Raw genomic sequence first — 15,821 nt, 5'->3', positions numbered from 1 at the left:
CATTAAACCAGTTGTAAACAGTCGCACGAGATGGGGCTTCATCGTGAAAGGCCAATCGTAGTCTATCATAACTTTCTTGTTGACTTAAATGACATCGAAAGTCATAAAAAATCATTGCATCATGTTGACGTGACACAGACAATTTTCAATTTGCCGCCAAATCGTAAAACAAATGACAAATGAATTAAATATATACTCAGTAATATTGGTAAAGAGTTCTATTTTCGAATTTTAGAATTATTTTTTTATTATATTGTTTATAAGTGGCCAGTTCTAAAAACTTTCAGTGTGACCCTCGTATAATGTCACACTATTTATCAAGTGCTAAATATGTAAATTGTAGAATCCACGTTAGTTCCAGTATTCATTAGAAAACGGACATACCAATTAGTATCGATAGCATTAACACGCCCCAAGACAGTCAAGGTGTGGAAGTCCCTACTTAACGAAGTAATTAACTATTGTTTGCAGGCGTTTATCGATTACGCATTTCTCTTTAATGGAGCTGAACGTTCTAAGTGGGTAATTCCATTTGACAGAAGTCAAGTCAAGAACAAATTCGTTCCTCCGTGGTTCTCTGACTTTCATTTGTCTTTATCTGCTCTTGCATTATATTCGCATATCATCCACTAAAAACAGACTTTCCCCAAATAAATAGATTATTTTATTACATCTGATTTTATAGTCTTCCAAAAATACCGCAAACCGTCAAAGTAACGATACTTCATCTGATCATTACGCTGTCTTCCACATTCCGTTTTCAGTAAATTCAATTGTTTTATCCGATAGCCAAGAAGGTTTATGTCAGTCCGTCATCGAATGGAATATTTTACTTTGTTAATTAATAGGTGCTTAGCAGATAATTATCTACTTCGTTTAGGTGCCGTAATTGCAACTATTTGTTCATATCAAGTGGCATTCTTCAGGATCTATCGAAAACAGGTGACAACTTTATGTAAAAGTCAAATAGGTACTTAAGTGTTGACTTGCTACCCTGTTTTCTTACAGAACTTTTCTTCTAGGCTTGATATTTGAATAACTGAAAAAATATTGAAATACTCAGCATCCATTCAAAATACGAGACAAGAAAGAATCTTCATAATAAATATGTGCAAAGAAACTAGATAATTTCAATCAATTTGGAAACCTTGGCTCAAATCTATAGAACAAATTGTTGTGACGAATTAGTTCTAAATTCAATAGTTATATGTATGTTATAGTTACGTGAAGATGTTAATATAAATATCCTATGTTTACTTTCGGTCATAATTATTTCCTGAATATTTCATGATAACTACGATTTACACATAACAATAGAGCATTTATATCTAAATACAATCACGAATCACAACTTCATGTATATAAATGACTCAGTTCTTCAGTAACAAAAATATCTAAATAAACATTTCCTGGTAATCTACAGAATAAAATCATAATAATTTTTGTGTAAAAACCTCGTCCTTTTCGGAAGCCGGCTAAAAACAATAAACCAACCAATCAATACTTGGTAAACCCCAAATTAAAGACTGAATCGCATGTCGCCAAAATTAGTCATAACGGTTCAAGGCATGAGGGGATAAACGTACACTTTCAACGTTGACCTACAATTATATACGTATACTTATAATATACAATGTGCTGGTGACTTTTCGCGAGGTGCTATCAATGCCGGTGAAAGGGCTTCGACAGTAGACAGCAGCAACTGAGTATTAAACACATTGGGTTACAAAATAACACGCGCTTATAATTTGCAGGTGCTTGTTTGTATAGAAATGTTCAGCGCTTTCTATGCGGTTAATTAAATACGACATGGTGTCAGGACTTTGCTGGCAGGTATGTTCATCTTTAATTAAATTTCTTTATGCAGAGACATAAGTAAAGTAGACATTAATCTTATCCTACAGTATTGATTCTACGAGATTGGTTTACTTGATTCTCGTACATCAATGAAAACACATAAATGACAATTCTTCAATGACTGAAATAACACAATATATTATGTCACCAACACACATCGAAGACAATGAAAATATTGAACTACAATCTCACACAAATACATATCCCATGCAACAGTAATATGTCCGGGTTTCAAAGCAATGCCACAGATTATATAATAGTTACTACTTAACAGATAAATCACTCCATAGAAAAAAGTCCATACCTACTGTTATAAGCACCTACAAGTTCCCCAACTACCTACAAATTCCTAGCTGCGTTATAAAATGAACCTTAAAAGCTCGATCGCTTGATTGTTATTCCAATACGATAGCGCACAGTTCAGTGACCGCAACCGTGCCGTGGCCGTGCTTAGGGTTGCTTCTTACAATTTATTAATATTTAAGTAGGAAAACAAAGTTACGCTTATTTTAAGATAGCCTTTTTTAAAACTGAGTTTTTAAATAAAAAGTAATATCAAGAATATTTTTCTTTAGTTAACTATTGTATTGCCTACTAAAATGGAGTATGGGTAGGTACATATTACTAAATATTACCTAATACGTAAGCATAGGTAAGTACTTAAGTAAAGCTTTCGTCAAAATCAAAGGCGGTTTCCAACTATTTTTCGAGCACAAGCGCCATACCCCATATGGTACAACTCCGTCGAGTGTTGATACATACCTAAAATTAGTTTCTGCGTAGCGACACGCGTAATGTTCCGAGTCGTCATTAAGTTGGACGAGAACTATACCTACTTACACTCGAGAAGTGTTTTGAGCTACAAAACTCACAATACAGTTCATATAACTAAGTAGGTATCTAAAGTAAAATAAGTACCTAATGATCTCTGTTGTTAAAATCATAAAGTAGATAATTATTAATTTATTTAAAAAAAATTGAATCACTAGATAAGTTCATAAATATAAAATGTTTCTAGATCTTACAATAGTCGCATATAAACCAACACAACTCATAATAATCCATCAGTTTGTTAGGTAGCTTAAAAAACTAATAAAAACCAACAGCATAACATGCCACGAAATAAAAATAATAATATTGGAACGCGCGCGGCGCGTGATACTATTGAAAGCCCTGAGCCGCGTGGGGCTACCGGTAACCCAGCGAGCGGTAGGCATTTATCGCGCGCAAGTACGTCGAGTGACAGAGGCCTGGCAATGCATACGTGGAAACATTGCCAATTTACGCTGCGGTGGGGAAATCATAACGCATAGCCACAAGCGTTGAAGATATCCATCCATACAATCTGTTGGTGCATCAAATTTGTAGATAAATGCATTTTTTTTTAATTTGAATGAGGAATCCATGTTGATGAGGCAGAGTTATATACACTGCCCTAATATGCAGTCTAATCATCACCTCCTGCCCATATCCCAATTTTTTTAGGGTTGGAGCAGCATGTTTGCTTCTATATCCATGAAATTACACAAAATGTAATTTTCCTACTGTTACTCAAATTTTGGGTTCAATACCAGTTTATAAACCTTTTGAAAATCGAAGTACGAATTTGAAAGAAACATCTTGTCATTTTTACACAGACTAGTATGGCAAAACATCCTTTATAGGATTAAATCTTCCTAACGACATAAGTAAATACTTTTTGAAATATACCCTACCTATGTGCAACTCCTCTTACTATGTATGCTAAAACATATTGTCAGGGTCAGATACTGAATAAACCTCACGGAAAGTCACAACTTCCATTATTATATGTCCGTCCAGGCCAAAGATCACAGCTACGTGAAAACTGTGACAAGGTGTGTTGTAATTACATAATAGGCATTCTGAAGTCACTGAACATGTGTTTTGAATGACGAGTCTTTAACGATAAGGTGCTATGGACATGGTAAAGTAAGCTTTAGTTTATCAAATACATTAAGGTACTGTTTCCACTTAAGTTTTGTTCAACTCTATTGGTCGTAAGCTCACTAAAATTGTGCACCCTCAATCTTCGACATTCTTAAGACATTCAAGTTTTAATCGACAGCCAACATTATTGATGCTTCCAATATCGAGACCCATTACTGAAAACGCAGGTGACTCACAATTTAAAAGTGCACAAACCTGTTGAAGAATTCGGCCGCAGACAAATTGGAACACATACAGACAAGTAAACAGACATACAGACAAGTAAACATACAGGCATACAGACTGGGAAACAGATTCATACATCTGTCTCATTAGTTTCCGACGATAGTTTCTATGTGACAGGATACAGAAGTAGTAAAAGTACATCTCAATCAATGCAACACGTGCATTTGCTGATAACTTTGTGACGCATTATTATAACAAATTATATAACTACATTATGTTTTCTTTGTACGAGGTTTCAATGCAGGGTAAAATCAATGTTTTGGAAACACAGCTTTCAAAAGCATGTACTGCGTTGTGAAAGTGAGTTTTTATAAATCTTTGAACTATACTAGTGTAACGTCATATCAACCAATCATCAAATAATTGAAATTCGGTAGGTGCAAGGCTTCGCTATCTAAATGCCACCTTCCAAAAGCTTTGATGCACGAAAAAATATGAATTGCAAAAACACAGGTCACTAACCCAACAAAGAAAAATGAAAAAGCCAAAAAAGGGGAGTTTTTACAAGTTATTCCATATTAGCCACGCACATATATCTTCCAAAAAGGCCTATAATTTAAACGTAATTACTTAATGTTTTTTATGAAGCCTGATTACTTGACAGCCGCCTTCGTCAGTGTACCGTAATAATGACCATATTACAGATTTGGTATACTCTCATCCCGCTGATTTTTTTATCAGCATGACTTAGTGCCACAGGGTATAAAATTTATGCCGTAGTAAGTTTCCTTGAAACTTTAAACATAACCCAAAGTATGATGTCGCTATGATATAAGTTATAAGTTTTTTTTTCGCCTGAAGGTTTATATCATAAAAATAATAAAAGATACAGAACATTTAATATCAAGGGCAGTTCGCACCAACCAAACCGCAATTTGTCGAGCACCGAACAACTTTAACACTCCACCACATAAAAGTGGATTTAATTCGTTATCGGCTCACACTAGACGAGTCGTAAAGTCGGACATTTGCAATTTCTCGAGTCTCGATTGCGAGATTAATGGCTACGTACATACGTCACTATATTATCTTCTTGCCGTACGCATCCATACAGGTGCGGTCTCCGTTTATGGCGTTTCAATTAAATCGCATTTGACCGACGTAGCCGGTCGTCAACCCTCAACGCGTGTATATGGTAAACTAGATGAGTCAGCTTTCTTTTATTAATTTTCAATGCTGGTGGTGAGTGGCTGTGTACATCTCTGCTCGTTTTCTTAATAAGGCATGTAGGTTGCAGATTGTAGCTCAACAGCGGTGACATTAATGCGCTTTTAAGTTATTGAAAAGTCTTCAATGACTACCGCTTTTCTGTAAGTCATACCTTAGCAGATGGAAACATTCACATGCTTAAATGCACATTTCTCGAATACAATACTTTTCCGATTTTTCATATGAGTCATCTGGTTGCTGAGGCATTTTATTTTTTCTGCAGTTTCTTGAATGCGATGTTTATAAATAATCATTCGTCTTCCTCATCTTTGAATGTCCCGGTAGTTTCAATCGGTTCCTTTATGACAATAACGGAAAGTATTGTTTTGACTACTTGCATTCAATAAAATTTTCAATGCGCACTACCTTTTGAGATTATTATATTCATGAGAAGTTTACCTGACGCACGGTAATTGAACTATGTTTGATCTTGACATTTTAAAATCCTTATGTAGTTCAAGGCATCATAATTTCATTGATTAGGTCATTTATGTAAATTTTATTTTGCTAAATTAAATCTATAATTTCATGCATCTTAGATTCAAAGGCAAGTCATTTATTGCCTTTTTAATGCTCTTAAATTTTAAATTAGACCATAGATGGTATTTCCTTGATTACAAATAGCCTGAACGAATTTTTGTGAATTAATTCACAAATTGCTTGAAAAAATTGCGCTAAATTCGTTATGCATATAAAATTTTACTCACAGAAATTTCTGAACGTACATCTTTATACGCATTTTATGGTTTTTAGCTATTTATTTTGCAATTTTACAGTGTACAGAAAGCAAGAAGTGGCATTTTAAGACGTTATGTTTGTCCTTGAAAATAGATTTCATCAATATTTTGAACAGGGAGTTTTCGCAAGCCTTCGTTACACCTGTTATTACATCACATTGTTGTGATAACACTTTGTCAATACAAAACATGTTCGATAGATATAAGTGCACTGTACCCAACACTAGTTACTAAACATACTTTTTGGTCCTGACCTCTATGATAAAGTAGACAAGACGTAACGTACCTACAGTAGCAGATAAGATGTTTTAATAATATTATTTGTTATGAAAGGTGTGTCGGGTACCTGTTTTTGTCTTTGACAACCGAAACGCTACATCGGTAAGAATATGACGACATTTATCTTTTATCATCTTGTAGCTTTAGCTAAATCTCAGTAAACCTTCTAAAGCTGAAAGTGCTATGAAATTTAGATTTTCATTTAGGAAACTTATTTATCGAACTAATAATTCAATTCAAAAGTTAAGATTTTTGCGTTATATTATGCGATTTTATTATTTCCTGTTATTACTTTTCTTTTCGTGGTATTGTCTATTGTAATATCGTCTGTTGTTTGTTTTATTACATGTCATTGTTTAATGAAAAAAACCTAATCTCTTCCATGCACTTCCACAACGTTTTAATTCCGTAAATGAATCGAAACTGGTCAGATGTGTGTTCCGTCATAATCGGTGAGTTGATCGACGTCTGCCCAATTCTGGGACGCAGTGTTGTGCCAGCATTATAATGAAGGCGGGTTTGTTTGATCACCATCTTTTTGCTTTAGGCTTTGACGGGAGGCAGAGTGGAAGCGTCCCAAAAAATATATTTCGCAAAGCATCCTGGCTTCTTGCTTCCATTTGTTTGGAATAAAGTAAAGGAACTTCAGGAATGGTATGTATTTTATAATGTGAATAACTTGGGAACTTTTTAACTTACTTCTCGAAAAGAAGAAGGTTTTCATAGGGTTACAAGTCCTAGTGTTGGAACATTAGTTTGAAAAAATACATAATCTGTCTCAGTTAAAAATAACATAGATACCATATAAAAATAAAATATGAATGAAATCTTTAGGAAAATCGCTTCTGCGACAATTAACTATTCTACGTTCAAATCTTTTGAATTGCCTTAGGCCGTGGTCGGACTTTGCGTTTTTTCTCTGAAATCTTTTACGCTAACCGCCTTAGGCTCGAAATTGCTCCGAGTTACGACGAAGGTCTGCAATTATAGCTCCCATGGGTCCAGCTACCAATAAAATTACTTTAATTCTGATTCTTAGCAGTGCAATAAAAACTTAAATCCATTAACGAACCTGAATGCGAGTGAAAAATGCTCTACGCAAAAACTACAAAAGCCACTTTAATACAGTTACCGGCACGGATGTCGGGCCCTGACCTTCACCTGCGCACAAGCGATTTACTGCCTTATTGCCTTATGCGTACGGGTGCGCAAAGCGATCCCCACTCTTCCGTCGAGAGCCCGACATCCGTGCCGGTAACTGTATCTTCGTGTGGGATATTAATTTACGTACTGTTCGGTACAACTATTTATTATTCTTATTGTTCGGTAGGACTTATTTTCACTGGTGAATCTTTATTATAACACATGCAGTGGTCTAGTCGAACGACTCTTGGTCTGTATTCAACCCAAAGAAGAGCAAAACAATCAGGATTATGAATTCTCTAAGATTCTATTCAGCTTAATATGCGCTACTCATTAACATATTTATGAGCCGTAACCTGTCTAAGGACCGTTAGCCACTTGAGCAGACGGGTCCTAAAGCGCAGACTACGAGTCAGCTTTATCCTGGAAACACCGACAACCATAAGAAAACCGCCGGGACAAGCCAGATATGGACAACAGCCTATCGGGTATTGTGTCGCAATTCCAAAGACTTCTATGTAACCTAAGGACCGAGATAAGCTGATTTAACACTAAAACACGACATTAAATTACACTATAGGCCATAGAAAGTACCTACAATCAGACATCTGGCTGATATCTACTTCCAATAATTTCACCATTTTATAGTGCACAGAACATTGTTATCTACAATGCAATTTACACTACATGCCATTCTAAAATGGACATCTCACGTGAAGAGAAAGGTTTTATCACCTCGACAATAAATCAAGCCGTTTCGTCTCGAGTCAAAACCACTGTAACTAGACCGGTAGAAAAAAAGAGTGGTGCAATTTTGAAGCTTATACCGTTGAATTAAGGTCGTCAAAATATTTTCGTAAGGTGTCAAATTATACGGATTTCACATCCGAGAGACTCCAAGAGACTTCTTTAGCTAGCTAAAGCCGGGCGATAATTTCTCTAAAAATCTCGCTAAACAGCTGGATGTGCAAATATTAATATCGGTAGCAAATAGAAAGCATTGAATATTTAGATAAGGTAAATATTTTTCACGTTAGATATTTTTTTACGAAAACCAGCATTATTCATTGTGCAGTTTTGAGTGGTGAAATAACTGTACCTACATATTTTGAAATGGGTAGGTATTTTTTTCACATGTTGTAAGCACTTAGTGCCTAGACAGTATATGTGTACATACTACTTTTACCTTGTTGTAATAAGATACTGCTTTCACCAATTCAGGTAATGTACAGATTATTGTTTCTCTTGTCTGTCTTTCATTCCCACGATTTTAGGTCCCTGTTACTTTCTGAACTGTAAGTTACCATATAAAATAAAAATAGTTAGAGGCATATTATATTAATTAGAAAAAAAAATAATAAGATTCCGCAATGCTACATTTAGACTTCATTTATAATTTTACTGAACATAGAAATTTCAACATTGCTAAATTTTAGAGAGTTTGAAATACGAAATCATTTGCTACCACGAATGCGTGAGAGTATCACTTACAAACGATTTAAGTGTCAAATTTAAACGTTGAGACAAAAAGAAACATTACACCGATCATTGTAACAGATACCTGTTACCTATCACTCAAGCTGTGTTAATTATTTTACCATTATTTTACCAATATAGAGTAATTTCTAAGGCAATTAATTCTGACAAAACAATTAGTAACGTCACACCTGGGAAATCACTAACACTTTTGTACGTTAATGACTCTGTGGTTAAGAGCTCAAACAAATATAATGCAGTAGCTAATTAGACGTTTTCGTATGATTATTTATCACGTGGAATGATATTTTGGTTCTTATTTGAGTAAGTACTTATTCTTCTTCTTAGCGTTTATTCCATCTTGTGACGGGGTCCGCTTTCCGTATCTTCTTCTCCCACTTCCCTCTATTCAGGACATCTTTCTCTTCGAATTCGCAAATATACTTAATAAATAAAATAACACACATAAACAAAAGTAAATAGAACTCATAATTTTTGCCGGATCCAGTAGAATCACGGAGGACAAGACTTTTCTCCTCCGTGAGTAGAATCGTCTTATTTACCCAGTACAGTGACACAAGGTATTGAGGTCCAAAGGCCAACCCCATAACAGACCTCTTAGCGATTATTTTCCTCTTATCCTTTCCCTGACAATAAAGTATATAATCGCCTCTTCAAATTCTAAGTACATATGTGCATTATATAGGTACATTTGTAATAACTCCCGTAATAAAATATGGAACTTTACTGCCTCGTTGGTCTAGTGGTCGCAAGTGCGGCTGCTGAGCACGAGGTCTCGGGTTCGATTCCCGAGTCGGGCCGAAATCGCTTTGTGGGTTTTAGAAGACTTTCACAAAGCAGCCCGGAGCCTGGAAGCTGGTGATTGATTCACCCGTGCATCGGAGAGCACGTAAATGTCGGTCCTGCGCCTGATCTCTCTCCGGTCGTGTCGGATTACCGTCCCATCGGACTATGAGAGTGAAGGAATAGGGAGTGCACTTGTGTCTGCGCAAATGCTCGTGCACTATAATATGTCCTGCGTAGTTGGCTAATCTCCTTACATGAGAACAGCCGCCGTAGCCGATAATCGGCTAGGAGGACATCATCATTTCATCATCAATAAAATATACCTATGACCAGTTTTCAACACGCATGACGCTATCTATAAACTTGTTTGTCATAAAAGAAGGCACTAAAGCACACATAAAAGACTAATTGTTGTATTATTCAGTCTTCAACAAACATCCTTATATTGCCTCAATAATCATCCAACAGAGTTCTCTTGTTCTACTAATTAGATAATACATAGTGCCGTTATTAAAAGGCTATCAATACTTTGTCACTATAATACTCATCACTTATTTATAAATGCCTTCTTGATCGCTCGTCATTTATTTTATCAATAGCACGTGATACAGAGATATTGTGTCAAGGATTCCATTCAAGCTCAAGTTATGAGCTTAGAACATATTTCACTAAATTACAGCGCATACGAACACTGTTTATGTGGAACAAGGCTGCTAAACTCACATAGAAAACGTATCAGCTGTCATTAAGTGAAACAAAGAAAGTCATATTCAACCTTAACGGTCAGGTATTAAGGGTCACAATTCGATATCTGTACTCAATTTGTTGTATGTTAAATTCTTGTAACGTACGTGTTTAAGTCCACTCACAGGTAGTTTGGGTGAATTAAATGCAAAGGAGTTGGTCTAAGTAGGAACCATTAACAAATATTGTTTGCTCAAAACACTTACATGTAATAGAAACCTTATATAAACTAATTTGAAGTATTTTTTAATTTATGTTACTGGTTTATTACACTTAGCTTTTTAAGATACATTTAATTAAAAAAATAAAAAAGAACCACAGGAATAAAGAAATCTACTATTATATTGTTGGCCACACCTAGTGCACCGCAAACAGATCTTCATTTTATTTTTGTTTTTAGGTCAGAAACCGACTTTAAAAATATTTGTGCGAGTGCATTTTTTTGTTACGAAATATCAACTTTTGCAACCGGTACGATTGATGCGCACAACAACCGGTCTGTTCAGATGCTGGAATTTTTAGAAACATCTTTTATAAAAGGTTCGAAGCCGGAGTCAGATGCCTGATAAACATTCTTATGGGTAATTGATAGAAGTAGATTCTTAGCGGGAAAACTGCCCTTTTGTATGTACACGAAGAGTCTTTGCTTATTAGTGAAGACGAAGTTCGAAAAAACCTTGTCATATTAACTGATAAACAACTCTCGTTGTCATCATTTGCCTAGGCTTATCACAACTATGTTCATGATGAAACTTCAAGTCTAACGGGATGCACAGTCTAGCTGAATACCAGCTTTTTACATGGAATGACCATAACTCTATAACTGCCGTTGTATTCATAAAAAATAACATCAAAATATTTTCGAAGAAAAAAAGTCTCTTAAATATCAGAACCATTTCAAAATTCTATATATTCATAGTCACAATAATAAAATTGCTAACAGCAGTTAAAAACACAACGCTTTATTAATAAAACTGCATTCAAAATACCGTTTGCCAGCTAGCTAATACCGTTACATTTAATAATTACAGTTACAGTAAATAACATAACGATTATTATTTCTCCACAAATTGAAATTAAATTGGTTATATTCATAAATTAACACATCCCAAAGAATGACGTCACCTTTGTATTTTTGGCAAAGGCTTTGTCGTACAGAAACACGAAAAGGGTTTCTTAACATATGCTATTTTTAAACTTCAGGCCCTAGTTTACCGACTACATAAACGTCCATTTTTCTTAAAACCTCCTGTTAGGTAAGTAGGCTACTTTAAAACTAGCTCGTGAAAATTCATAGTAAATGGTTGTTATACGAAAATGAGTGATGACTTGCGCAAGACGGCTGGCAGGAGCTGGATGCGAGAAGCCGAAAATCGATCTCAGTGGCGTGCACTTGGAGAGGCCTATGTCCAGCAGTGGACTGCGATAGGCTGATGATGATGATGATGATACGAAAATGAACGTTCAGTTTAATTGTAGGTCTAATTTTACCTTAAAGTTGACTTTATTCATAAATTCAAGAACAGACATGTAGTTTCTTATTAACGTAAGAAATATAAAGATAAACATATTTTTGGGTAGATCAAAGAATTGCGTTGAACGAGATATATTTTATTGTAATGCCTAGATACCTACGCCCCTAGATGCCGTATAAAAATACTTTACATAATTTGAAGTAAACTGAATTGTTATGTCACTTTCACTCAATACACTTTCGTTTTCATTCTTTGAAACATTTTTGGTCAATAAAACTTTCTTACACGTTATATAATTACACAGCATAATTATTATAATTACGACTTATTGAAATACCAACATACACCTACCCATATACTTTTTTGAAAAATGCCTGATCGACGTCAAAGAATACTTCTAGCCTCATAACTTCTTGTAGCTTGAATCCTGTTGGATAAATTATCTTAACCACTTCACTGTCCACGATGCCGACCCAATAGTTAAACAATCGGTGTGTATCACATATGACTCATGGGAAAGGGAAGTTATTAAAATGCATTTGTACCTAATACACGCCAGAAAAGTAAGTTGGATGTGCGTACAAAATGATTTATTTTATTTTATTTATTTACTATAATATCACAGTTATTTACAAAACAACGATTCCTCCTTATATTTTATCGAGATAATAGTGTTGTTAAGTACGTAGAATATTTTTCATAAAGGAAAGAATATTTTTCAGGAAGGCTAGAGGACACGTTGGTTAACTTTAACGTCAAGTAAATTAAAGTATATAAATGTGAATAAATAAACTAGTTTTAAAAAAGACAAATGAGATTATTTCACAAATCAAATAACGAATCTTCATAAATTCAGAACGCCATCTCACTGAATATAATTTATTAGGTACGAAATGCAATAGCTACTTTCTATTTTATACGAAAGTATGAATTACCTAAAACGTTTCAGAAATTGTAACATCTCATAACTTCTGTCCATAACCACTTGAATTAGTGTTTTAATTAGCGCGACGCAAATTAAAATCACAATGAACAACGTAAAGTTTGAAATCATCACGATTCATTCTCTATACTGTCAGACAGATTCTTACGAGTGTAGGCGTAGTAGAGCATGAGGCTGGCCAAACATTGGAGCCAACATTTGGCCAAATCAATGTTCAAAAGATCGAATATGTAATTATTAAAGTTTAATCTTTTTAGAAAATAATATTACTTTTCTAGGTCAATCAAGCGAATTTTAAGTGGTTTAATGAGGATATCCGCACTAATTACTCTCATCCTAGGAAATCGATTATGTAATTATAATGACGAGATAAGAGCAATTTTATAATCAACAGGAGCGTTAAGTTGGGTCAAATATTGCTCCAAAGTTTGGCCCAATGTAATCTAGCTTAAATCATATAGCGCTTGTAATAAATCGTGTGCTTTAATTGTAATCTGAATGAGTTGACGTTTTAATAGCACGCTCACGGATTACATGCAAGTAATTACTTCTTAGAATAATAATCAATATTGTATTAATTTTAGCACTCATTGCAAAAAATAATCTCTGTAATTAATATTGATTATTTTTATGTAAACGTATTTTTAAATACCCAATTATAGTATGATGTTAACAGACCTTGCTACAGGCAAGGGTTTTAATTAGTAATTATTTTGTAGTATTAGCTGTAAATTGGGCACTAAATATTAATGTTACCTTCATATGAAGTTCTGACCCACTCCACGCATAGCCAAACATTAACACCTACATACGTACCTATCTAATTTTGAGTACTACTTAACTCTAGGTACCACTTACAGATATGTAATAGAACCTTAATGTACCATTGCGCATGTTAAAGCACATAAGCTACGAAAGTAACATAAGAAACGCATTAAAGTCACAGTTCGGCTGCAACACGGCCGATGACGTCATCTTCATCATAATACCAACGTCACCATGAACAGTTGAACGATCATGTTCGCCTCATTACTTAGAATACGTAAGTGATGAACTAACAACCTGTCACCACTTACACAACAATACCAGCTTCCTATTAAATCAATAGTTAAGAGACATTAGCGTAACAGAGCAATTGTTTGCAAGTCGGACTGCAACGAACCCGGAATGACAAAACAGCACACCGAGATCAAAAATTACGATAAACAGGTCATAGACTTCCTTGGAAATATTCAGACCTATATTCTGAATCAAGATATGACAATAATTAGGATCTAGATATGACACAATTGAAACTTGAATACACTGGTTACAGTCTAGTCAGTAACAAGGAAATCTAGCGACTAACTACTTAAAATATCAGTAGGTACATAGGTATGCGTCAAAATTGAAGGAAAACTAGCATATAAAAAATGTTTTCCTACAATCTGTTAGTGGCCTTACACTAGCCTTCTGTAGAACATAAAATCACTACACTTTTATTACATGTCACTTTGAGAATAAACAAGCACCAATATTTACTACCTAAGCAATGGAAATTCTAGAAGGTCTACTTAAAGTAAATTCTAATTGTTTCAAATTATATATCACTGAATATTTTTGGCTAATGTTACATTTGCTAAAATCATTTTACCTGACATCTTTCTACAGATTCATAGTCTGTGGCGGGTATCTGGTTCAAGCCGGAATTTTCTTATACCTCACTCTCTAGCCCTACGGCATCGATATCCTGTCGCAGTATCTAGACTGCATCGATTTAATATAAATTACTTATTTATTATAATATCCGATGGTTGATAAAACAGACGAAAAATTTACAAAACATCGCAACTTTGAAGATGTCACATTGGCTCAAGACAAGCAATACGATGATTAATGATCAAATATCGATCGGTATACCTACGTAATCATAATTTCCAATAAAAACGGCTCAATCGCCTAAATTGATTTTTAATGAGCAATCCTTATGGAGATCGAGCCATAGCTGCATTTCCAAAAAACTGCAAAATTCTTAAATAATTCGTAGTGGGAGGTAAAACTTCTCGACAGGAGCAGATACATAATACGCGTATAAAGAATTATCTAAGAGCTTATTGTACGCAATACCTCACATGACGCATATCTTTATGATCAAAGAAATTATTGAAGCATAACCGAGCGGAACTTATTTATCGCCGCAATACAATGCTCCTTATTGGTGACCTGGGCTAGGTCACCGGCAGATCACCTCGAATATAATACTTAGGAGCCTCTGATACGGTCCAATTAACACTATCATGTAACATACGCTGCTCTATTGAAGGTAGGGCTGACTAAAACACACTAAAACTAAGAGGTATTGGAATTTGGAAGTTTTTGTCTGTTGTTGCAAGAGGGATTGCAAGGACTTTGTCAACTATGTTGTGTTAACTATGCAACTAAGAACAGTTATGATCGATTACAGCCAATGACGTTTTATAGCATTCCTCGTAATCATGGCTTTAGAGTCTATGACTGCTCATTACGTTTGGATTTAAAAATTGGGACCGAATATTACAGTCCTTACTGTTTTAATGCAGTAACCGTGGAAGATGAGAAGGCAGTACCCCAGCCTACAATCCATTCATTCAACTTGATTATCGAATTTAATAATCCAGATAATAGCGGCAAGACGTGACTACAACCCTATGTAATTCTGAACCAGTCTATTTGCGTTATGTTTTCAGAAGCCCAAATTATATTCAGTTAGCTAGTATATAACCTTCCTTCTTATTTATTTACATATCATCTTTACAGTTAGGAAGACCTTAGCCATGATTATGCAGTCAAAGACACACGATCAATGTCACAGTAGCACGTTACCTTTTATGAACAATTTGATAATGAAATTATATAACCGCAAACAATCGAAGAATCGAATCGAATCGATTTCTTACTTGGAATCAAGATTTTTAGTCGGTCAATATATAGTTTGGGGTC

The sequence above is a fragment of the Helicoverpa armigera genome, chromosome 12 (assembly GCF_030705265.1).
Source record: "Helicoverpa armigera isolate CAAS_96S chromosome 12, ASM3070526v1, whole genome shotgun sequence".
NCBI classification, from domain to species: Eukaryota; Metazoa; Arthropoda; class Insecta; order Lepidoptera; family Noctuidae; genus Helicoverpa; species Helicoverpa armigera.
This window is presented reverse-complemented; position numbering follows the sequence as displayed.